Below are 26,484 nucleotides of genomic sequence, written 5' to 3' on the forward strand. Positions count from 1 at the left end.
GAAAAGACCTTGACCTTGGGAAAGATGGAGGGCACAAGGAGAAGGGGACAACAGAGGATGAGGGGGTTGGACAGTGTTCTCAAAGCTACCAACATAAGTTTGATCAAGCTGCGGGAGGCAGTGGAAGATAGGAGTGCCTAGCATGCTCTGGTCCATGGGGCCAAAGAGTCAGACACGACTAAACGACAACAACAACAAAATAAATGGGATTGTTTTTATTATTGATGTTTTCACTGTGAAATTGCATTGAAAAATATTATGGGAAGCCATTCACCAATGGAATAGAGGAGGAACAGGAAGAGGAAGGCCTTGCACAAACACTTCCAGATCTCATCAAAACTACTTTAGCTTTTCTTCAAATTCCTGAGATACCTTACTCAGAAGGAGTCACATTCATGCTATACAAGGATTTTTATGCTGGACAAAGAAAGCATTCAGAAAGAATGAAAAAAATTATTCTTGTAACAACTGGATATTCTGTGAACAGTGTGTGGGGCTTGCAACCTGTTGGGCACTTTTGGATATTTCTTATTCAGTACTGTTTCACAAATTATTCAGTTTTGTTTTTGATAATTTAGTGCAGCCCTCTTTGTCTTTGCTGGATATATCTGAGCGAGTGAGCGCATGAAGGGGAGACATCAATAAAATATATTCCTCCTTCTATTGCGAAGCTTCCATTTTCTTCTGCTCATCTGGAAGGTAGTGTGTGTGTGTGTGTGTGTGTGTGTGTGTGTGTGTGTGTGCATGCACACACAAAAGCATACTTGCCCAGGAATTTAGCATTTTCAGTATAGTCTGGAATCCCTGATGCTCAGTTCAAGAAGAGGCTTTTTGAAATTTTCTTCTTTTGTCCCCTTTTCTTTTGCCTTCCATTCTGACACTTGTTATTTTTATTCAGCCTTATAACCCCTTTTTATTAAAAAAAATGCAGTCATAGTGAGGGACTAGTCATAGACTGTACATACTTTGCAGATGCTAAGGGCCAAGCTTCTGGAAAAGTTAGATGAGGTACTGGCCAGTCATAACTTCTTCAGATCTAGAAGAAAGGAGAGCTCCCAGGTGACAGCTGGAAGGACCCACCACTTTCTGTGGGTCACAAGCCTTAAGAGCTCCCTTTGAGATTACAGTGGTACCTCGGGTTACATACACATCAGGTTACAGACTCCGCTAACCCAGAAATAGTACCTTGGGTTAAGAACTTTGCTTCAGGATGAGAACAGAAATTGTGCTCCGGCAGCGCAGCGGCAGCAGCAGCAGCAGCAGCAGCAGAAGGCCCCATTAGCTAAAGTGGTGCTTCAGGTTAAGAACAGTTTCAGGTTAAGAACGGACCTCCGGAACAAATTAAGTACTTAACCCGAGGTACCACTGTAGATTGTTCTTCTCTTTCTTTTTTTCTCTGTTTTTGCTTTAATTTAGATTAGGTTTTTATCTATTGTATTAATTAAATCTTTATAAAAAAATCTAGACAGTCCAGAAAGCTGATCCCATTAGATCTCTACTCTCTAACATCATCTGAGCATATGTCTGTATGACCAGATAGCAACAGGACAGGAACTGCTTTGGTTATCCACAACCTGCTGTTTTAAAAAATTCTTAGCAACTTGAAGGGTATGAAGAAAGTACAGTGGTACCTCGGGTTAAGTACTTAATTCATTCCGGTGGTCCGTTCTTAACCTGAAACTGTTCTTAGCCGGAAGCACCACTTTAGCTAATGGGGCCTCCTGCTGCTGCTGCGCCGCCGGAGCACGATTTCTGTTCTCATCCTGAAGCAAAGTTCTTAACCTGAAGCACTATTTCTGGGTTAGCGGAGTCTGTAACCTGAAGCGTATGTAACCCGAGTACCACTGTATAGGAGGCAAGTTTGGGAATGCAGTTGGAAGATCCTGTTAGAGTTGAAGGGGCTGAAACAGCCTATTAGAACCTAGTTGGCTAGAATCCAAGAGACTATGTTCAAAGAAGTGGTATTCAGGTGGCACCACAAAACAAAGACACACTATGGCACATAAACAAGAACCTGCATCCACACTGCTGGTGAAATGGTGACTGTGCGACTAATGCACACTAGTGCAGCACATTTACCATGAACCAGTATTAGCCCAGTTGCCTATCTTTTCTGAAAGGTGAATTATATTGCCAAGTTAGGATCTGATTTTTTTACTTCTAGTAGTAACTCGCATGGAAACTGCACATAATTGGAAGTCTAATTCCTCTTACACAAACATGGCGTGGTTGGACAAAGTGTGGAAATTGGCTTTGTCATAAAAGTTAGCTCAACAAGTAAAAATTTTACAAGGTGCATTGCAATATAATGGGTTTGGGGATGCATGGCTTCCCTATATATTGTTTATGAATGACCTACAAAATAGAAAGCCACCAGCAGCATAGATAACTTTTTAGAGATTTCCTTTTCCCTGTCTGTAATATTACTGTAGTGCCTGTAACACTCAAGAGCCAGCTTTATATTGTATGTTTTATTGGTAGTGTTTGCTAGTATACATATGTGCTTACTCGTAAAACCCAAGTTTGTACGTAAAACAGATTTATAGGAAAAGTCTTTTTACGTAGGACTCTTCCTTTGTTCCTTCATGTAAATGTATATATAAACATACCAGTGAAGTCAGAAATTACTTTGTCACTTAGAGGGCAGACTTTTAATGCCCTACTATGCAATATTGGGATCCTAGGTTAAAATGCAATCCTATGGCCACATAGGACCAGACCATAGGATGCATTGCGCTCTCCTCCTCTGTCATTGCCCCAAAACAGTAATCCATGGAGGCAAAGTTATAATAGCATCCAATTGTAGCCAATCATAGAAGAAAACATGTTCATTGATCTCAGGAGCAATCATGCAAAAGTTTGTCACGATATCTGAAGAGGTGTCCAGATGTGAAGAGAACAAGTGGTAGCAAGATCCCAGGAGGTTCCAGGCTCTCACCCAAGGCCTGTGTTCCTTTGAGAATGGTGGAGGTGGTGGAGGCTGTCATAGCTTTAAGAAATACGATTTATTCTCATATTTACATATGAGCATAGCCATCTCAAGAGGGACTTGTTCCCCACAGCCAGGGGTGTAGGTTGTAAGGTGCCAAGGGGTGTGTGTGGCCCCAGGCACACAATTTTTGTGCAGGTACAAACCAGATGCCCCCAGCACATTCTGGCCTGGTGGACAGCATGAAGACCCACAAAGGGTAGCACCGGCTGGCCAGACTGCCCCCTGCGTGGGCAGGTGGGCAGCTCGGTGTGGCCCCACTTTGCTCCAGAAGGGGTGGGGTCACTCCGGCAGCGTCAGCACTGGGATTTGCCAGTGGGGGGATTTGCATGAGAGGATCAGTATGGCATGAAGAATTAAACCCCACCTCTTCTCTCCCCACCCCTCACCACACCATGGCCCTGATCCAGATGTGCCCCTTGCATCCAATCCTGGGGGAACTGATCACAGATCTCTGGCGTTATATGAAGTATGGTCCTCACAACCATAGACTACCTCAGCAAGAAAGCTGGTCCTACAGCCACTTAAGATTATCTTTGTGAGGAGGCAGCAAATCATCCTTCAAATGCTTCCAGCAAGAGAACAAATTCTTTCTTTCCCTTCTCTTTCCCTGTCCATGTTCCAGAGGTCTGTATGTGCCAGATCTGTGTGCTTTTCAAAAGTTGTCTTTCGAAGCAAGTTGATGCTGCTCTCAGATAGCCTTTGGGCATGTTTTTAGATGGAGGCATGGCTTGAGTGTGCATTCTTGTTTTTAAAATGTATCAAGAGAAGCAGGCTGCAGACATCATTGATAGTGGCAATTCATAATTTACTTAACTGGCAATTGTGGCTTCAGGAATACTAAATCCACCTAATTGTTTCAGTACCATTTTCCTCTATGCTTTCTTTCCTAGTTAAATTTCCATGGTTAAAAAAATCATTATTAACTAGCTAATAAGAATACTTCAGTCATAAATATAATATATGTTTTCTATAGATAACTATTAGCTGAGAGTGGTTCATTTAATTCTCCATTAACTCCTTAGAGTGAACATTACATTATCTCAACAAATGTGCATTATTAGTAAATCTGATCTAATGCTTTTATTCCAAATGGAATATCAAAAAGCTAAAAAAACCCTCACAGCACTATTATGAACAGATTTTAGTGTAATTTCACATAGCTATTTTATATGAATAATTTCTAAGGGCAGGTACTGATGTAGATCTGCCACGGAAATAGTCTTTGAGAGCATCTTTAAAAAGTCATTGCTTCATGAACATCTCTATTATTATATTGCCATTCATTTGAATATTAAAAAATCATTATTTTGTCTTAGGTAAAAACCCACTAAGTAAGTTTGGTAATTTTATTTGAAATGTTTCAGCTTCTTTCAAAATTGTTCAGATGTTTTACTTGAGGAGAAACTTCTACATTTTAGAAAACTGGTGAGCACCTGGGGATCTCAGGGATTCCTGAGAATTTTTACTGCTCCTGCTGCTGCTGTTATAATTTCTCTTGCATTTGCTGTTCACTTGCATTCTGATGTGAATCTACCTAATTCACTCACCCCAAACCAACATGCATTGAGGTGTGTCTGGCATCTTCATTATACAGCTTCCAGCAAATGCTGAAGGCACACCTCTTACCCTGGTTTTTGACACCCGGTTTTGTTTATTTTTAGGACTCACTTTACTTTTTGATTGTAAATTGTTTTAAGATGCCCTTTAACATAGTTTTTTAATTGTCGCAACCCACCCGGAAACAGGCAATAAAGAGCAGCAACGGTAACAGCAACATATTAAGTGAAATGCAAATGCATACAGATTTTTATGCAGAGTTTTTGTGTTTTTTAAAAATTGCCAGGTAGTGTAGCAATGGGGAGAACCAAAGACTGTAAAAATGAGAAATTGAAAGTGGGAGATTTGTCCATCCCTAGGTGATGGAAATGCTAGAATGATAATCTTCAGTTGATTGTGGAACCTTTTGACACCCATTGCTACTACAATTAGATGGCTTCTGCTGTATAAAGAGGATGAAAGTTTAATAACAAGTGCTATGCTAAGGGTAGGACGATTGTGTTATGTTGTGTATCTCTTCTTAATTTTTCCGGTTTCCCCCCCAAATAGCTACTTTAATTTTTATTTAGCAACTACTCTAACATGAAAGGTACTTGTTTGTTCTTTAAAAATTAATGTTCAGTGAAATCATGAGGCACTCATAATGGAAGACGCCTTTGCTTCTCATTAACATTGCAGGACAAGCCTACAGCTAATACTTTATTTACACGAACCAAAGACTTTTATATCTCAGTTTGGTGACCTTGATGTTCTATTGTGTTATATATATATATATATATATATATATATATATATATATATATCTCCAACACCTTAATTACTAGGGAAAATGCAGGGCTTTAAAGAAAGACTAACATTTCACTTTAACATCCTCAATAATCTGTTATAAAGCCAGCTAAGCCAGTCCCCAAATACAGAGGAATGTTATTACATGCTCAGCTAGCTGTCAGGGGGCTATGAGTCAGTGGCTTACAGTTATCAAAAGTAACAAGGTTGTTCAGACTTTCCTCCAACAAAGACAAACAGCTTATGGAGGGATTAAGCTCCCTTTGATTAGAACAACTGGAACACATCCTGCCCTTTTAATTAGCATTCTCTTTGGGCTTGGTCGAGGCTGCTGATTTGATAGCCAGCTATAAGGAGGAGCAACAACAACAAAGGTACTGTCACTATTTTGGCTTGGGACTGTAAGAGCAGGACCATCTGCACAGGTTAATGTGGGAACCACCTTACCAATCCATGTTTGAACATCCTTGGAGTCTCAGAGACCCTTTGCTCAACAGGTATGGGCAATACTAATTTTCCAGTATAATGAATGTTGATAGCATCAGTGAGCCCATAGGCAAAAGCTATTGCCCCAAAGCCATGTTTCTTTAAAAAAATGAAAAGTATGTATCCTGGTGGGAGAAATAGAGGTTTCTTTGACAGCATTATTGATATTTCACCGGTTTACATTTTAATTTATACCCTCAGGCGGGTTGTCTGTAGAAGACTTCTATCTGCACAGGTGAAAACGTGAGCAAAAAGTCTCTTGGAAAAATAATCTGCCGTCTGTCAAAGTAGATTGGCAATACTATTCTTGACATACTGTACTAGAGATAAATATATTTTCTTTTGAGGCAAGTGATGGGCACCTCATACACGATTTGGACTTGCCAGTCCTCCTGCTTTGTGCAGGCTACAACTGGGAATGTGCAAAACCTTTGCTTTTCTATCTTTTCACACTGCCTGGCATTTGATGTTCAGGATACCTATTTTCAAATCAAGTGCTTATTATTATTATTATTATTATTATTATTATTATTATATTCATTGTCATGTATTTCATCTGCTTAACTGTCTTCATGTTTTGCATTCAGTAAACTCTTTTTTGTAGGTGTAACAACAATAGTCCCAAACTTGCTTTGGGTTTGTGATACTTAGGAAGCACCAAAAACATGACATTTTCTCAGTGAGACTGGAGAAGAAAATCATGGGTGTTTTCTGCGTCCTTAGATGCAAGGCAGCCACCCCTCCTATTCTGAAAAGAGCTCAGTGCTGCGCTTAATGCTGGTGCCTGATCCTCATGGATCTTAGTGCCTGCCATCTCTCCCTTACACTGTAAAGTGATTAACGGTAAGCTAAAAAAACATTAAAACAATAAAACTTGTAAAATATGAGATCAAATGACACCAAAACAGTTAAAAATACTTAAATCCAACAACAAAGCAGAATTCAAAGATACACAACACAACTTTCTTCGTTGCAAAATTCTGGCAGAAAAGGAATGTTCTTACAGCTTTTGTAAGTCATGGCCAGTGCTTTTCTTTTTTAAGGAAAAAATGATGCTGGTACTCCACCATGAAGTTGTTACATTAAGTGCCACACTTTTAACAATTGTGGGGGGAAAAGTGCCAGTACGGCGTACAGTACTCTTGAGTAATGGTCGTGGCTATGGCAAAGAGCAATATAAGATATGGAGTGTGTGTCTGCATGTGAAAACAGAAAAGAAAATGGAGGTCAGAAGAGCGGGGGGCAGGAGCTGACCTGCTCATTCCCCTCACTCCTTATGTTGTAGCCTTATTGGAGTTCACCGATTGGGTCTGAGTTGCTCCTGGGAGGGAGGAAGGAAGTCAAATGACACCAAGGTTGATTCAAAGAAAGAGTTTATTCTGCTCTCCGGATAGCAGAAGGCACTTGCGTGGTCAGTCCACAGCAAGTCCAAAGAAATGAGGAATTTCATGCAGTATATATATCCTCCAGGCACCCTCTCCCTCCTTCCCCAGGAATCCAGCCACGTCAGCTTATATATGCAGGCTGACATCACAGATGTTCCTGCTCCGGCACTCTTAACCATAAAAGGGTTTTCCTTCCTGTACTCCTGACCATATAAGGGTATTCCAGTTCCGGCACTCTTATCTTGGGGTAAGAAGGTCACCAACTCTCCTGGCACTGTTCCCGGACTAGGTCTGTGAGTCAGAGTGTGATCTTTGTGGTCAGGATGTAAGATAAGGCCCAGACGTGTCATCCCTGTTCCACTTTGGAATGGACAAGGTCATCTGTCATTACCAGCCTTCATGGACTGATAAGGGAGAGAGCTTTGAGCACTTGTTTATACAGCTGGGTTTTGGCTCAAGACCTCAAGTTAATGCATTTTAGAAATGCTCTCTTGGAGAAAGAAGAAAAAGGAGGGTTTTGAGTCAGTTTCAAACTGACTACACAGAAACCCATTCCTTCCGTGTAAGTATTCTGGGGTAGGTAAATAGGGTTGGAACAATGTCTTTCCCATCTCCAGAATTGTGTCTATGTATGATGTATATAATCAGATATGGAGCTTAGGAAAAGTTGTCCTCTATCCCTTCCCTAGGGCAGAAACTCACTCCACCCGGAGAGGCCTGAAGAGCGTTCCAGGCTCTCGTTCCAGGCTAACTGAAGCCATGAAGAGGCCCTCCTCTTAGAAGGTGGAGATGCACTTGTTTCAGCTCTTACGTGGTGGCTGTTTTTAAGATAATTTGAAGGGAAGCGACAAAGGCATCCCATTCATAGAACGTATTTTCCTCTCCATGAATGGTAGGCATTTAATTTCCTCTCATACACCACAGAGAACAAAGGCTCTAAGACAAAAAGAAAGAAATTATGATTAATAGTCTTTCAGTCCGGGTAAATTTACATGGATGATTCAATTAGTTTGCTCATTACATGTTTAAAAGGGTAGGCGGCGAAGTACATAACATATGAATCCAGACAGATAGCCGGATGCGCAGATGGGTGGACAGACTGGATTAGACAAAACAGGGACAAATCAGAACAAACTCTCTTATTCTGGAAGCTGCAAACAGTTACACTGCCAAGCCCAGGGGGGTTCAGATCAGATGAGCCAGGCCCAATATAATTTTTGGCAATGGCAAAAATTGGTTGAAAATTTTGCCTATAATAAGCAGGCTGTGTTTTCGTTGGGACAAATTTACATAACAAGAGGCAACGCTGAAAGCCCACTGAGTTGTGATATTGTATCTGTATTAAAAAGGCCAGTTTCCCAACATGCCTTCACACTGTTATGTGACCAAGAAACAAACAGGCTATAAGGATGGGGCTATGAAAGAGGAGGTCTATGAAGAAGACAGCCACAGGCTTGATTCCTAATGGCTAGAGTCACCAGGGTAGGAATCATGTTGAGCCTTCAGCACAGGCATAGGCAAACTCGGCGCTCCAGATGTTTTGGGACTACAACTCCCATCATCCCTAGCTGACAGGACCAGTGGTCAGGGATGATGGGAGTTGTAGTCCCAAAACCTCTGGAGGGCTGAGTTTGCCTATGCCTGTATTAGTCTGTGTCTGAAGCTAAAGGCAGAGGTGGAGGAAATAATTTGATCCTGTCTGTTTGAGCCCCAGGATTATTGTTATCTGGGTCCTTATTTAGAAGGAAGCATCTCTATCTTCCTTCAGTGTTTGCTATTCACTCATGTGGCTGCCAAAACCCGCCCCTCAACCATGACAGCTGCTTATTTGTGAAAGCAGCTGACACCGGATTCATTACAAATGATTATCTGCAAACATAAAATATGCATCTAATATATTGTTTGAAGCAGCCTGCAATTACACCTCTTTAACATTCTCTTGACTCAGACCATTTCTTCTCCCCTTCGCTATCTTATTTGTTTTTTTTATAAAATACAAGATTCCCCCCCTTAGACTCAGGCAAACATACTCTAGAAAGGGGAAATTCTGCAACTAGCAGCTCATGAAAAGAATTATAACCTATACATGACATAAAAAGTCAATTTGCAAGAAATTTGAAGTGCATTCTTGAAATGAGCAATGGGGGCCACAGTGCAGGGATGGGCAATTCCTTGAGTTAATGGATGTTAATCTTGGACTACAGCTGAGTATCGATACTAACTTATTTTAACCCTTATCTCAGCATGCAAACCTGAAAATGCTGTAGCATGTGCACATATATATGTGTGTGAGAGAGTGTTCTCTGATATGTGTTGTAGTCAGCTATTTATTTATTTCACAGATATCAACGCAAGATGCTTTATAATATAATTATATCAAAATAACATACTGTATAACACATTCCAAAAAATAAAAAGATAGCAGCAGAACTGCTTTTTTCTTTAAAAACAAACAAACCCCAAAACAAACAAACAAAAAGTCGGTGCCATAAAGCTACCCAAAGCCGACTAAAATATTTTTTTTGGGGGGGGAGGTTCAGTCTGGCACAACAGCAAAGGGGCCTCATTTTCCACACCTGGATGAAGCGTTTAGGCAAGGCAAGCCAAGAAAAATCTTCTTGATCCATTGACTCTTCAGGATCAGTGCAAGTGTAGAGATCTGCTGGAGGGTCCTGCCCCCCTTTCCCCCTTATTTCTCCTCTGAGAAGCTGTCAAGTTTGAAGTCTGGTCAGGGCTAAGTCCTGACAGAGAGGTCTTCACTTCTGTGAGTGAAGAAGAATCAGCTACTAGCAAACCTCTGTTAATGTTAAGGTAAGAAGCAGCCTTCACACCTCAAAGAGTTTTGGGAAATTTCCATTTTTTGTGGGTTGGGATCGCTACAGAACAGGGTAGAAAAAGCACAAAGTCCTGAGATTGCTTGTCTCTATTTGCAGTCTCATTAAAACAATCTTGGATTGTATCAATCCTACCCAAATCTACCACTGTGTTTCCCGCATCAGGTTTGTATGTGTACATAAGCCCCCTGCCCACACCTTCCAATCTAACTGAGCAGCCAAAGACATTTTGTCCTATTGTTGTAAGTGTGGCCTTGAATATAAAATTCATCGAACTCCGTTGTGTGATCATTCTTTCATAAGTGCATTTTTGATCAAAAAAACACACACAGGAAAAATGAAACTTTGGAAAATAGAATATAAAATATAATGACAGAGGTGCTTACATTTTTTATCTGTTTCCTTTTTGTTCTTCAAAAGAAATGGCATAAATTTGAAATGCATTGGGACTGGACTGTGTGCTACTCTAAAGCACTTTTTCACTTCACAAGCAACTTGATGCTCTAATTCTTCATTCAATGTAACAGGATGCTATGGGGAGCCTAATGTTCATTTAGAGGTGATAATGTTCTGCTGTCTCTTTGCAGGTGCCTTGACTTCCCAGTCTTCCTTGGAAGGAATTGTTAAAAGTTAAACTAATATAGGAACTTTCTTTTCTTCCTAATAACACAGCCATTCTGTCAATACTTGCACATTGTCTGGTGGGGGGCACCTAGTTGATTGAGTGTCATCTGGTATTTTGCAGACAAGATGTGCCTACCAAAATCAATTTGCCAGGCCCCTGGCAACCTTGCTCAAAGGGTTAAATGCCCGCTGACTGTTCCCCTGTTGAGCCTCTCCTCCTGCCCAAGAGGGAAGTTGCAAACCTCACTATATCTTTTTTCCAAAAGAGAAGAAAAAGCATACAAGGACAAAGAATTTTGTAATTTTGAACATAGTCACCAGCATCTGCTATTTGTTACTGTAATTAGAAGCTTTGTTGATTAATAACAATACAGATGTTATTGCTTCCCCCTCCCTGCCCTGCCCAGTCACAGCAGACCTTGTGGAGACACTAACTTGTACTGTAATCTTTATGACTATCTTGGCATTATGAAGATTATGGTACTCAACATTACCAATATCTTGGAAGATCATGTTTCATGTTTGTTACCTGTTAAAATTCATTAAAAATTGTTGTTGCTTTTTTTTTAAAAAAAAGGTTAAATGGAACACAGAATAATGTGTTAGAATCATAGAATCATAGAGTTGGAAGGAATCTTAAGGGTCATCTAGTCTAACCCCCTTCAATGCCGGAATCTCAGCTAAAGCATGCAGGACAGATGGCCATCCAACCTCCGTTTACTACCTCCAAGGAAGGAGAGTCCACCACTTTTGTGGGAGACCGCTCTACTGTTGAACAGCTTTTACTGTCAGAAAGGTTTTCCGTATGTTTAGTCGGAATCTCCTTTCTTCTAACTTTCTTGTAACTTTAATGTTCAACTCCAGTCTTTAATGTTTCTTGCTGTGGCAAGTCAAGGGTCTTTCAAAAGAGGCACAATGAACCTGCGTGAGTTTATCTGGTGACTTTTAGTGCACACTGAAAGGTCCCATTATTTGAGCTGCTGATTCAGATGGTAGAGGTGGACTGTGGAAGTTGTAGAAGTAAGCTATGTTATTAGCAGGGCATGTGCCGTTACCACTGCTGCCTGGGGAAAGGAGATTATTTTTTGACAATATATAAGCATTTTTCATAATCAGAACACTGGAAAAAGGGTATTATAGATTTTACATTTTCTGTGTCAACATGAAAATAAATAGGTTTTGGTGCCAAAGCAAACTTAGGGAATGATCCTTCATAGTGCTCCCCATAGCGCCCAAGGGAGTATTTATTCTCCCCCACGCGAGACAACAAATAATTTGCACTGGTCACAAATAGAGAATAAGAACAGATGTCCCATTAGCTGGAATACTACTTGCTTTAGGAGAGGAGCTGGGAAATAAGGCTTTATTTTGCCTTATAGGAATATTTTGTCTTGTACAACTGCAACAGGAAGGAACATTCACCTGGAGTTTTAAGATTAAAAGTTTTGTAATATTAAGATAGACACATATTTACATGTATTCAAGAAAAAACTTGAACCTGAAGTAGTTTTAAATACAGACACAGAGGAGGGGGAATGAAAAACTAGACCTCTTATTAGGAAAAAGAAAGTATACAGCAGTTACATAATACACAAATACCATTAGGATGGAAGAGAAAGTTGAAATAGAAAATGATGTTATTTGAATAATGTATCAGCTAAATCAGGCATGTCTAAATAACTTCTTAGAAAGAATTTTTATGCATATTTTCTCATCCCTCACCCCCTGCCTTTTTGAGGTTAGCAATGTAGACATTGCCAAAGGAGTCACGACAGCAGATAATTTGTACAATTCAGAAAAGAGATTGGCCTTTCTTCAAATTCTCCTTTGCCATAGACTCAGAAGACCTATTACATGCATTACACAAATGTAGGGCACATATTGCATGCCCAAGCTAGACCAACTCCCTGACGTGTACGCTTTGAGTCCACAAAGCAGTCCCTACCAAAAGCAGGTAGGAGATCCTTCACAGGTGTCCACACTCAGTGCCTGGATATCAGGAACACGGCAATGTCTGGGGCTGGGACTGCAGCAACGGCCTCTTCATGTGCATGCCCATGTGAACAGACTACAGAGTGCCACCCATCAGCTGTTAAAAAATGCCCTGCTCTCCCCAACAACTTTGCTCATGTTCTCTTAGTGGCCCTTTACTCCCCCAAAACTGCCCACTTCCTGCCCGAGATCATGGCTGTATTAAGATTTTAATAGAACCATCCTTGGATACTTTTTACCTTTTTTTGTTTTATTTTAATGGCATTAAGAGTTTCCGCACCATACACCTGCACTATACATTTAAAGTTGTATCATAGAATTATAAACAGTGACGGCTTCTCAAAAGAATCCTGGGAGGTGTAGTTTGTTATGTTTTCTTGACACTCACAGAAGGACAAATAGAAGGGCAGATTGCCTTTGTTCTTTTACAGACCTTAGCATTTGGGATGTTGAAAGCTGGTGGCATGGAACAGGTTGCTGTCCCTGCAAGCTCCGAAGGCTGGCAGGGTAGAACTGAGCACAGAGATTTGGTCAGTGCTGTACAGAGATTTGGGATTCTCTATCCTAAAGTCACAGCATGAACTCTGCAGCAGTAATGTGATGAGCAGCACTCTGTTCCTCTTAGCACACATTTTAATCATTGTATGATGCCAAACTAAAGCCTGGATATTGGCCCAGTCTCCCTTATCTATGAAAATGCCATTTTGCGCTTTCGGTTGGAGAGTAATAATTTGATAGTTGGCCGCAGGCTAGCCGTTTCAAACCACCATATTTCACCAGAATCTACTGACAAGCCTGAAATGTGAACACATATGAATGAAGCTATCAGTTTTTTTAATAAAATGAATCCTAGGAATCTTTTTAACAACAGCCCTTAAAATGGCTAACATTGCAAGCTAAGGATATTGAAACAGCCTGGGATTATCACATGATAGACTTCAGCAGGCCTCACATCAATTTTATAACACCCTAGGTAAAACAGACTAAACCAATTTATGCGCTATCAGACTTCCCGACGCACCCAGATGATCTCTGTGATCATATGGATTTATGAGTGAAGGAAAGTGGAAAGATGGTGACTAAGTAAAGTATCCCAGGAGAGAGCAGTAGAAAGAAAGAAAGAAAGAAAGAAAGAAAGAAAGAAAGAAAGAAAGAAAGAAAGAAAGAAAGAAAGCTACACACAAATGAGCGATCTGGAGTCATGCAGAAATAATTGAGAAGGGAACCCTTTTTCTGTGAGACCATTTTTAGTACAGGAGTGCATAAGCAGTGCCTCCTTCTCCAGGAACCATGGGTACTATAGTTTTGGGGTCTATATGGAGAAATCACTAACAGAGAATTGTAAAAACCCTCAAATGCTATGAGTAGCTTTTTTAAATTATAAAATAAATATTGTTATTGTTATTAGTTAGTGTCATCATCATCATCATCATCATCATCATCATCATCATCTAAAGTCCCTCCCAACAGACTCACATTAATATCCAAGCACAGGAGACATTTCCTTGTGGAAATGGCAACACATTTAGAGATGAAAGACTAACGTCCCGCTCAAATATATAGAAAGAACATTCTTTCCCTGCAAAGTAACAAGAAGAGGCTGTGGCAGAACTAAATTCAGACTCCAAGCCAGAAGTGGGGGCTGGAAGGGGGTGGGGCCAGGAGACAGAGAGGCAGGTTGCTGAAGAAGCCAAAGAGTCTTCTCCTCCTGCAGCAGCCAGCTCCCCTCCTCCTGGTCTCCTAGAACATGCCGAGAAATGAAACAGGCAGAGCAAAGTGTGGTTGTGCATGAACACAGCCTGAGACTGCATGGGAAGGACCCTGGAGAGGAGGAATCCTAGTGGGCACTGGGAAAGCAGTCTTTGAAGCTGCTTCATCGGGGCAAGAGTTGCTGAGGCCACTGGGCCAGATCTGTGGTTTGTTTCCTCGAATTAACTCCACTGTCCTCAGTTGATTTATTGTTTGGTTGCTGGCCTGCTCTTGACTCCAGCCCTGACACATGTCCACAATATGCACTTGGTATTTTTGTTGTTGAAGAAGAAGCAAGAAGGTGCCGCAGATATGACGGGGGAGAACAGCCCAGCCAGGTGTCATCTTAACCAATAATGCACATTTCTGCCTTTCAATGTATGTGGGAATCAAGAGCTCAGTGTACACTCTAGAGACAGAGCAAGTGCCTAGACAAAGAAGCTGTGGGGTTACAGCAATTCCCAGCATGTAGAAACTACTTGCAAGCTAGGGAGTAATTTTTCGGCTTGTGCAAATAAACCCCCAATGGTGCTTCTCCAGGAATCTCCGCTTCTCCCTTATTCCCTCACCACAGGAATAAAGAAAGAACCCTCCATGACAGCTGAGTACTTAAAAAAACCCTCTAACAAGTTCTAGCTACCTTTCAACTGAAATTTTGCATTACATTGGAGATGTCAATTAGCTACAGAGTCACTCGCACATATCAAACCTGTCAAGGACCTATTGTGACTCTTTAAGTAAATGCAAGCATGATACCAGGTGTTCTTTTGAAGATCAGAATTTGGAACATAGTTTGAAGTAGATACAAAACAAGTGCCCCTAGAATGTCAGCCTTCCAGATACAGAAAATGGAACCAAGTGGACTCTGCCAGGTCAGCATGGAAGCACAGAACAGAAAGCAGGTGTGATAGGCATCCTATTGGGAAGGCCCAGTTCTCTGAGTGCATGTTCTGGGAGTTGGGCAATAGGGGCAGTACAGGATTCCTTTTGGTGTACCGACCTCCCCGCTGCACCAAGGATTCCCTGCCCGAGCTGCTTCAGGTCATGGCAGATGTTCTCCTGGAGACACCTAGTTTGGTTGTCCTAGGGGATTTTAACAGTCAGGATTCAGGCCTCATCATGGGACTGAAACTGCCTTGGTCACACTGGTTGATGATCTCTGGCATGCTAGGGACAAAGGTGAGAGCTGTTTCCTAGTTCTGCTGGATCTCTCGGTGGCTTTGGACACCATCGACCATAACATCCTTCTGGACCGTCTAGAAGGGCTGGGAGCTGGGGGCACTGTTATACAGTGGTTCTGCTCCTTCCTCTTGGGCCGTGTTCAGAAAGTGGTGGTGAGGGATGAGTGTTCAGACCCCTGGGCTCTCACTTGTGGGGTACCTCAGGGTTCTGTCCTCTCCCCCATGCTTTTCAACATCTACATGCAGCCGCTGGGAGAGATCATCAGGAGGTTTGGGCTGGGTGTTCATCAGTATGCGGATGATACCGAGCTCTACCTCTCTTTTAAATCAGAACCAGTGAAGACAGTGAAGGTCCTGTGTGAGTGGCTGGAGGCAGCTGGAGGATGGATGACGGCTAACAGATTGAGGTTGAATCCTGACAAGACAGAAGTACTGTTTTGGGGGGACAGGAGGCGGGAAGGTGTGGATGACTCCCTGGTCCTGGATGGGGTAACTGTGCCCCTGAAGTACCAGGTGCGCAGCCTGGAAGTCATTTTGGACTCACATCTGTCCATGGAGGCGCAGGTCAATTCTGTGTCCAGGGCAGCTGTTTACCAGCTGCATCTGGTATGCAGGCTGAGACCCTACCTGCCCGCAGACTGTCTTGCCAGAGTGGTGCATGCTCTAGTTATATCTCACTTGGACTACTGCAATGCGCTCTATATGGGGCTACCTTTGAAGGTGACCCGGAAACTACAACTAATCCAGAATGCAGCATCTAGGCTGGTGACTGGGAGCGGCCACCAAGACCACATAACCCCAGTCTTGAAAGACCTACATTGGCTCCCAGTACATTTCCGAGCACAATTCAAAGTGTTGGTGCCGACCTTTAAAGCCCTAAACGGCCTCAGTCCAGTATACCTGAAGGAGCGTCTCCACCCCCATTTTTCTGCCCGGACACTGTTGGAAATGACATTGCAAAATTAAGGAGATGTGTGCATTCTGCAGAATGATGCAGTTATGTTTCTTGTATTGTTTCTGAAAGCATGAATTACAGTTGACTTCAATTTCTACACCATACTACACACATATGCTTTCCCCATTTCTTTGTAGCTACGCAACAAAGGATCTGTTTTCTTGGTCTTTAGCTATCTTCTTTCCACTGCTCAACAGATCCTGTGTTGGGTAGCTACAAAGAAATGGGGAAAGCATGGCACACCAATACAGGCTCCAGGCTCAGGTCTGAGGCAACAGCTTGGTGTCTTGCTATATGTGTGTAGTATGGCGTAGACATTGAAGTCAACTGTAATTCATGCTTTCAGAAACAATACAAGAAACATAACTGCATCATTCTGCAAAATGCACACATCTCCTTAATTTTGCAGAGAACTTTGGCTGAGAGTGGACTACAGCTGTCTAGATATAGCAGGAATAGATAGGTAAATAAATACATGTAACATGATCTGGATGATATAACAGGATGTGTTATCATTTTCTAAAGAGGAAGCATTACAGAAATTGTGCACACATCACTATGTCTATATGACTGGTGCACGGATTACTTCTTATGTGTTCAGTGGAACCAACTGCATTTCTGGTTCAGCTTTTCAGTGTCTGAGCTGGCCCACGTAAATTGACCATCACTACGGCCAAGATTCCCACTCTAAATTATTTCCCTGCCTGGCTCCTCACTTCTTAGTCCTATCATCTCTGATGCAGTCTCACACTTGGCTGCAGCAATGCATCACCCTGGGACCTTCACCTCATCTCTTGCCTGAACATCTATATATCATGCTCTTTCCCTCATCTATATTTCATGCAGCAATTTCTGTAAGTGTGCCCTTCACATGCATGCCCTCGCTTGGTATAAATTAACTTATTTTTCCTTGGAATGACTGAAATCTGCATCTAACTTCAGTGACCCTTGATAAATATACAACATGCAGATTTCTGCCTGTCCAGGAGAGGTAGGCACTAAACTTTATGCTAAGCACTTCCATTGTGGCTTCAGTGTAATTTTTCAGCTTGTCCTCTTATTGCTCCACAGAATGTGATGTGGCTCAGTGAATCCCAAAGTGCAGACATTTGATGGCTGCCTTCGCTACTATACATTCCTTCCAGTCCATCTCCTTAGAAATATCAGTTTACTACAGGAAAAGTATATCAGAATGAGCCTTGATCCTTACATACAGAAGATGGTTATGCTGTCAGATAAAATATAATGCAACTAGTGAGAGGGGAGGGGCAAGAAAACAGGACAAACAAAATATTATTTGGTGAACATAAATGAAAGCTTCTATCATGCATGTGAAATATTTTCTTTCATTGTTCTGCATATTAATAAGTGGTCTGTTTATTTTTATTTTTTATTTTTTAAAATTTTATTTTATTTACAACATAGTCCACAATAACTTATACATACAAACAAACAAACCCACCACCATTGACAATTTAATTATCAAAATTAAACTCCTATCCCCTTACACAAAGAAAACATACCATAAAAATAAAATTTCCCTTATCTTGTAAATGGCCTCCTTATTTACTTCTTGTGTGCTGTTTCTTTTATATGTGATTATTACAATTTTTCCTAGTTATGACTTTAAAAATCGCAAAGTCTCCTATAGAAATTAATCGAAACAAGTCCAGGTGTATATTTTGGGGCATTGTTTGGTAAACTATTCTCTGCATTTTCCCCATTATTTTTGAAATTCTTGTCTAGGTTGTCCCCTAATTGTCTCTGTTAATCTGGCCAATTCAGTATAATCTAATAATTTATCCTGCCATTCCTTTTTTGTTGGCACAAATTCTTTTTTCCAGTTTCTGGCAATTAAGGTGATTTTGGATCCAGCCTGTTAGGTGTTGTTTGTAAGTGGTCTGTTTAATGCTCCTGGTCACTTAGAATCATACAGACATCTCTCTGCTACCAAGATGCTGGACAATCTTGCTTTCATAATAGAGACTCTGTGTAGCATGTTGGATTTGGGGCAGAGGGATCCGGAGGTAAAACTCCTGCTCAGCCATCAAGTTCATTGGGGAGTCATGAGCTACTCACTAACTATCTCCAAGCTAATTCGCCAGGCTACAGAATACAGCCTGTGCAACTTTCTTACACAAGAACCTTTTCTTACACAAGTTTTAAGCAGGCATCACCACGTGACTGCAGAAGAGAAGGCATGCAGTATGGCAGTGTTTGGCTGTAATGTCCAAAGCAGCTCTAAGACTCTGATCTATTATTGATGCCACTTTTTCTTTCTAAACATGCTGAAGACATGTTGCCTACAGAGCCCTTTCATGCCAAGGCCAAGGCTCCAACAGAGCAAGGAGGAATAAGAAAAGAAGGAAAGTCAGTGAGGAAAGGGTGAGGGAATTCTCTTAACCCTCTGGACTATGAGCAGCACCCCTGATGTTTATAACTAAAAGGCAGGACCTTATACATCCTGTACGATGGTTACTATGGTTACTGGATATTGCAGTGTATTCTTATACTGTCCAGATTCCAGGCCAACTATAGGCATTTGGCAGCCCCAATAATGAAAGCTATTTGAGTGAAATCAGCCTTTTGTTCACATTTAACAGCGGGTGGCCAAAGAATGTGACGTTCAGCATTAAAAGCTACGTCCATGTTTTAAGATCTAGTAAATAATTTTTGCATGACTTTTGACTTGCCAGTTTCAAAAAACTTCATTTCTTTAAAAGGCAAAATTAAATGACACAAATACTGTACTATTGTACAAAAAACCTGAAATTCAGTACACAGGAGGCTTGCAAATTTAATTACAGCATCGAATGCATCATACAGAGCACCACAGAGAGAATTGTTCTTTCAACAACTGGGAAGGCTGTAATAAAAATATACCTCATAAGGAACAACTCCACAGTGAAAATATTAATAATAAAATATATAAATATTAGATCTAAAAATAATAGTAAATCTGCTCTTATTTCATAGTCAATTGTTTTCTTTAGTTATCTACCTACTCTTTGTTTGTGGAATATATTATAAGTGCCCTTAGAATTGTACAGTTCTAATTGTATACACAAATATACACCAAGAGGGCAATGAGCACACTTCTTATCTATTTGTGTTCAGCATAACTGTACATGTGCATGTTCCATACATGCCAGAGCCCATAATTCTGTGTGTTTACACAGTTCCCATATGCACATTCAGTGTACTTGATAGGGAATCAGTCATTTTGTCTTGACATTGTTTGCATGTGCCCTTCTCTCATCTGAAAGAGCATTTTACTCACACCACTGATTCTGATATGGATTTGCACAGTAAGGCTCATACAAGCCATGTTGAACTATGCTATATCTGTTAATGTGGGCTGGGGAACTACATTCTCACCTAGGGGTGATTAGAGGTAGATCAGTCCTGCTAAACATAACAGTCAAATATAACCCAATTTCCAACCATCACAGACTGTGACCTCAAGATGAGATGATGAATAAAATGTACATCTGAGAAAAAATGCATAGGCTTTTATCCAAACCAAATTAGTTACACATGTCCCACTAAAGTCAACATGAAAGATTTGTCATTAACTTCCATTAACTTCCAACATGGCATGAGGAAAGGTTACAACATTTTCTCTCCTCTCATAATACTCAGAATGCAATGAAGCTAACTGTTGCAAGGACAGGACGCGGGTGGCGCTGTGGTCTAAACCACTGAGCCTCTTGGGCTTGCTGATCAGAAGGTCAGTGGTTCGAATCCCCGCAATGGGGTGAGCTCCCGTTGCTCAGTTCCAGCTCCTGCCAACCTAGGAGTTTGAAAGCATATCAAAGTGCAAGTAGATAAATAGGTACCGCTCCAGCGGGAAGGTAAATGGCATTTCTGTGCGCTGCTCTGGTTTTGGTGTTCTGTTGCACCAGAAGTGGCTTAGTCATGCTGGCCACATGACCCGGAAAAACTGTCTGTAAAGCGAGATGAGCGCCGCAACCCCAGAGTCATCTGCGACTGGACTTAACTGTCAGGGGTCCATTACCTTTTTAACTGTTCCAAGAGTCAACACAGACAAAATAAAGCATTTTTTTTGTGTGTGCAGTGCATAGACAGACAAGAGGGAGTGGTGGCCCCTAGCATGGATACCTTTAAAAGAAGACTAGATAAATTCATGGAAGATAGGTGATCAGGGCTGCCAGGCACAACAGCCATGCTCTGCTGTTCTTAGGGCCAGTATGACACTGAATTCCTGTTGCTTGGAATTGCAGGCAGAGAGGGTGCTGTTCCTACATGTCCTGTTTGCAGGCTTCCCATGGGCATCTGGTTGGCCAGTGTGAAAACAGGATACTGGGCCAGGATCCTGGTTTCATCCAGTGGACCTCTTTCATTCCTATGGGTGTTCTAAAATGAGGTTTTACGCCACGATCACTGTACAGTGGTACCTCGGGTTACAGACGCTTCAGGTTACATGCGCTTCAGGTTGCAGACTCCGCTAACCCAGAAATAGTACCTTGGGTTAAGGACTTTGCTTCAGGATAAGAACAGAAATCGTGCTCCGGCGGCACAGCGGCAGCAGGAGGCCCCATTAGCTAAAGTGGTGCTTCAGGTTAAGAACAGTTTCAGGTTAAGAACGGACCTCCAGAACGAATTAAGTACTTAACCCGAGGTACCACTGTATCTATTTTGGTTGAGAAAACATTGATGCCTCTGTTGATCAATAAAGACTGGTTGTCAAGCCTACTAAGCTTAATTCACAACTTACCTGTAACATCTGTCATCAGGAAGTGCTGTGACCTTAAATAATTTCCCTGTGGGATGTGTCAGCATTTGCCACTCCACTTTGTGCTGTTGTAGACTTAATATATGCCTCCTCTACCCCAAGTGACAGATATTGGAGCCGTAAATCCCAGCGCTTGTTATGACCATTTTTAATCATCTGTTTTCTTTGGAAGGGGGGAAATGTAAAGCCCATGTGGATGATAAATATAATTTAACCATGCATGTCACCACGAAATCTGATAGTCCCACTGAGACTTCAGCTGCATTGTGCAGCAGTAAAGAAAAGGCTTTCAGCTTCCTTGAAGCTGCATGGCCCCCTGTGCATCAGTGATGTACTAAACCTGAGACTTCAATTGCTGCGCGTTAAACAATCTCTCTGGCAGAGTGAAAACTAATTGCTTCAATGGATTCTTCTCCCCCAGTGCTCCTCAGATGGCGCAAAGTGACATTGGCAGCAGAGAAAGGGTGCCGCCTGTTGTCTGTGATTTATAACTTATCTTGCTGGCACCTATTCAGCCGGCACTTAGCACAAAGCCAAACTTGCATGACATTTGAAAGGCCTGCATTAATACAGCTAGCCAATCAATGGCAGCTGCCCCTTCCACAAGGACACTGGTACATTGCCGCTACCTGATGCCATCAACAGAAAATGACACAGGAATCACAAAAGGTAGAATGATGTCAATTTAATCAGAGAAGATGCCTCCAAAAAAAAGAGCAAACAATGCTGATGCAGATAGAAAAGTGGGAAGGTGACAATTCTTGGCAGGCCGGTGATACTTGGCAGGTCCCAGTGAAACCAGAGTTGAAATTCAGTGATACGAAATCCCACGGCATGACACATAGGATGAGAACTCTGGTTTCCATTCAATTAAAATCTGTGAGTGATCTTGGCAGAAAGGAAGTCCGGCATAGATAAGAAAGAATGCTGGAAATGCTTTCCCAGAGGTCAAACTGTTTCTTTGTCAAAGGAGCAGAAAACAGCAGCAAGCGCTGCAAAGGGATCACTTCTAAACAATGGCGTGGAAATCTGGCTCAGTTTGCATTTGAAGGCAAACTTACTTACAAACCAACACACAGTCATTCTTTTAAATTCACCTTGTCCAAATTTTGCAGTGTAATGTGTACAAGAATGCATATACTAGGGAGCGGGTGGCACTGTGGTCTAAACCACTGAGCCTCTTGGGTTTGCTGTTCAGAAGGTCAGCGGTTTGAATCCGTAGGACAGGGTGAGCACCCGTTGCTCTGTCCCAGCTTCTGCCAACCTAGCAGTTTGAACGCATACCAGTGCTAGTAGATAAATAGGTACTGCTGTGGTGGGAAGGTAAATGGTGTTTCTGTGCACTCTGGCATCTGTCACAGTCCTCCGTGTGCCAGTAGCTGTTTAGTTCTGCTGGCCATATGACCCAGAAAGCTGTCTGTGGACAAACGATGGCTCCCTCGGTCTGAAAAGCGAGATGAGTGCTGCACCCCATAGTCGCCTTTGACTGGACTTAACCGTCCAGGGGTCCTTTACATTTTACCTTTACTAGCGTAAAAACACATGTGAATATAACATATAATAGTGCATTTATATTAGGGAAAATTGGTAGTCAAAACAACATAGAGAAATATGTTTCTTAGGAGAAATTAGTGCTAAAATGCTGGTGAATTTTCATAAAGGTTTTATTATTATTATTATTATTGCAAAGTGTTGCAGAATAACTGTATTTAAGAATGGGTAATGAGCAACCTGGAGAACCAGAATTGACAGATTAGTCCAACTCTAGTTGCAACCAATGTCCTTACTTGATAATTTCCAGCTTGAAATTGGGAGTGCAAAAATTCAAAAACCACTGAAATGGGGGATCAGTTTTGAAGGGGAAACACAGTTCATGGGGTGGCTATTGCCAATGGCAGTCCTTTTTTCAAGGTTCTTTTTAGGTCTACCACTACAGGTAACAGAAGCAGATTTCCTCTTAGTGGCCACAGCTGGCAGCCACCATCACCCCCAGAAAGTGGTGTTGATGAACTACTGCAATCCTTTGGCTGTTTGTGACACAGGCTGTTTGCCATTCATACTTTTTAGCTTCTGTATAAAATCACTGGGTGAAGTCATACAGAGATTTGCCGCCAGGCACATACAGCCAATTAATTTCTAAATGTATTGGTTAATATTTAGCCTTATTTGCATTTAAACATTTCAATATGGTGAACTAAATGACATTGTAATTGTCCAGACTATACAGTGGTACCTCGGGTTAAGAACTTAATTCGTTCTGGAGGTCCGTTCTTAACCTGAAACTGTTCTTAACCTGAAGCACCACTTTAGCTAATGGGGTCTCCCACTGCCACCGCCGCACAATTTCTGTTCTCATCCTGAAGCAAAGTTGTTAACCCAAGGTACTATTTCTGGGTTAGCGGAGTCTGTAACCTGAAGCGTCTGTAACCTGAAGCGTCTGTAACCCAAGGTACCACTGTATTTGATTTGAAATGATGCAAAGTATTCTGCAAGGGCAGGTGCTACATAAAATGGCATCTGACTGAGAAATAGCAGCTGAACAACAATTTATGAGTGAAAATTGGAGACCCTCAAAATAAGCAGGTCTCCTGCATATCTAGATGATGTGTCATATTGAACCCCCTGGACTCTGCTCTGTGTAGACTTTATTTCTGTTCTTTCAGGTTAGTAATATTTCTGGTATGAAGTTATTGCAATGTTTAAGTGAAGGGTGAAGCAGTTTGACATTTACTTCAGGTGACATTACGCTGTCTATGAAGTGGATATGACATTTCTGGTTCTGTCAGTCATTAACTTTGATCTATATTTCAGACCACTTGACTCATGGTTGCTAAAGAAGATTTTTGTGCAACCTGGAAACTTGCAAGGCCTCCACAAATTCTCTATAAGTTAACTTTTTTTTGTTAATTGGTGATTCTACGATTCCACGAATCTTTCATCTGGAGCAATCTTACCTGGCCCCACATGTCCTTATCAAGTTTTATTGGAGCTGTGGCAAAAGATATTTGTTCACCGTTTTCATAAGTGGGAATCAGCAGATGGAGCAAAAATAATACAGTTAAAAACACCAACAATATTGGTAAAGAAAACCCCCAAACCAGCAGCTTACACAGTGCAATTCAAGGCTGAAAATTATCTCTGAAATACTGTATTAACTTCCCATCTATCAGCGCAATCCCATGCATGTCCTACTAAGAAGTAAACCCTTCAAAGAAACTTACTCCCAGGTCAGCGTGTATAGGATTGCAGCATAAACCACATAAATTAAGATGAAATGAGACTCTTTGGGAACTCCACAATTTAGCTGCCACCACTGTTGAAGCCTTGCTTTGGGTAACCACGCATTGAGGTTTTGGGGGCGGGGGGGGCAGGAGCTGTACCTGGCATACTAGGTCAGCTGCCAAATTATATCTCCCAAAACACAACACCTGATGTCAATGTTGGCCATTGTATTTTGGCAGATACAAGACGGCTGCCACCTGCCGCTCACTATGGGCAAGTCATGCTCAAGTCCCATCCAAAACATTGCTGCTGTCTGCGATGAGCAATAATAACTAGGGTGAAGGGGGTGAGGGGCTAGAATGGAGCCCCCTTGGGAGATCCATGGCTGACAGTTATGCAAACATTAATAACATATTTCCCCCACTAATTTCCAAAGCTGTATTCATCTAATTTCCCCATAAATCTGAGTTCCAGCATTCATTTTCTAGTTGGCAATTTACACTTAATTTCTAAACCCCACAACAGCATGTTGAAATTAATATGGATGTATCACTGAAGCAATAGCTACTGAATAAAAATTACCAACCTCTGGGGTACTTGTCAGCCATGTGGACCATGTTATACATACACTTATACATGTATTTGATGGAAAACAGGAGTATTTTAATTTTTTTAAAGGTTTTTTGTCTAAATCTGAAAGACAACATTACTCTGGTGTATTCTACAGTCAGTCAGTTCTCTTCTTTTTTTAAAAAAGTGCAATGAAACCATCAACAAAATTTGCACATGTTTTTTGGTGATTGGGAAATAAAAAGCAATTAGATGCTCTTGCTAAAAGGAATGTGCTCATAGCATCTCATGACAAAGAGACTGCCGTGACTGGGGTTGCAAGGACACTATTGCCAAATATGAGAACTGGCTTCCAGTCACTTTGCAAGACAAGGAAAGAGAAAAATTCTGCAAGTGGCCCATCTGAACTCAACTAACAGGTGGAGCACTTGTTTGTGGTTTTTGTGGGGATGCCACTAAAAATGCCTGCCCCACGGGGAATCCTATTGTCCTTGCAACAGATGCTATGCAGAACAGGACTGTCATGTTGTGAGTCTCCCACTATATCCCAGAAGCTTCCAGGAATGTGGAAGGGAATACGCAGGTGTGCATCTCCCTCAACATCATGGTATTTGCTTTTAGTGCAGTGGTTTGGTGGAGTAGGAATGAGGGGAGATCAGTTCAGCCCTAAGACTTTTCTTTCTTCAGAGTATGAGTGATGTTGTCATCCACCAGAATGCCAAGATAATTGACTGGCACTCCTTGTTCTGGCAAACGAATCAGGTGACCAAGAAGCTGTCAGATTTTGCTGCTGGGTGTGACAGAGTAGCATAGAGGGAGTGAGAAAATGAGCAAAATAACAAACTGAGAGTGGGTACTTCTTTCCTTACATGGAGTTCCTACTTCATATTAGCAGTCCTGTGAACTGCTGAAGGTAGCATTTCAGCTGGTTGAAGGACCTTTTATCCAAGCCAAACCAATGCAGTCAGGAATAAGAATGGAATTGGCTTGGAATATGCTGTGCTGTTTCCAGAGTTTTCTTTGAGGGTGGATGGGGAGCTTGGCTGATTCCCGGCTAATTTGATGCTAACAGTTGGTGTGGATGCTCTTGCCCATCACTAGTTTCAGAGGTTAAAGTGGTCACGCAACAACAGCAACTGACACATTTGAATGCCTAGTCTGTTGAATGCAGGCAATGCAGACCCCAAATCAAAACATACTCATAACAGCCTTGATTTGAATTCTGAGCATACTATGCATTTTAGGGTAAGGAAGCTCTCTCAGAATATATCTGGGCATTATGGGCTAGAAAAATTCTGAACCCATTGTTTCTGAACTTCAGTAGTATCTCTAGTTAAAACTGTGTATACGACTTTTTATTCCTCACAGTTTCCCATGTTAAACCATAATTATTTT

The sequence above is a fragment of the Podarcis raffonei genome, chromosome 4 (assembly GCF_027172205.1).
Source record: "Podarcis raffonei isolate rPodRaf1 chromosome 4, rPodRaf1.pri, whole genome shotgun sequence".
NCBI classification, from domain to species: domain Eukaryota; kingdom Metazoa; phylum Chordata; class Lepidosauria; order Squamata; family Lacertidae; genus Podarcis; species Podarcis raffonei.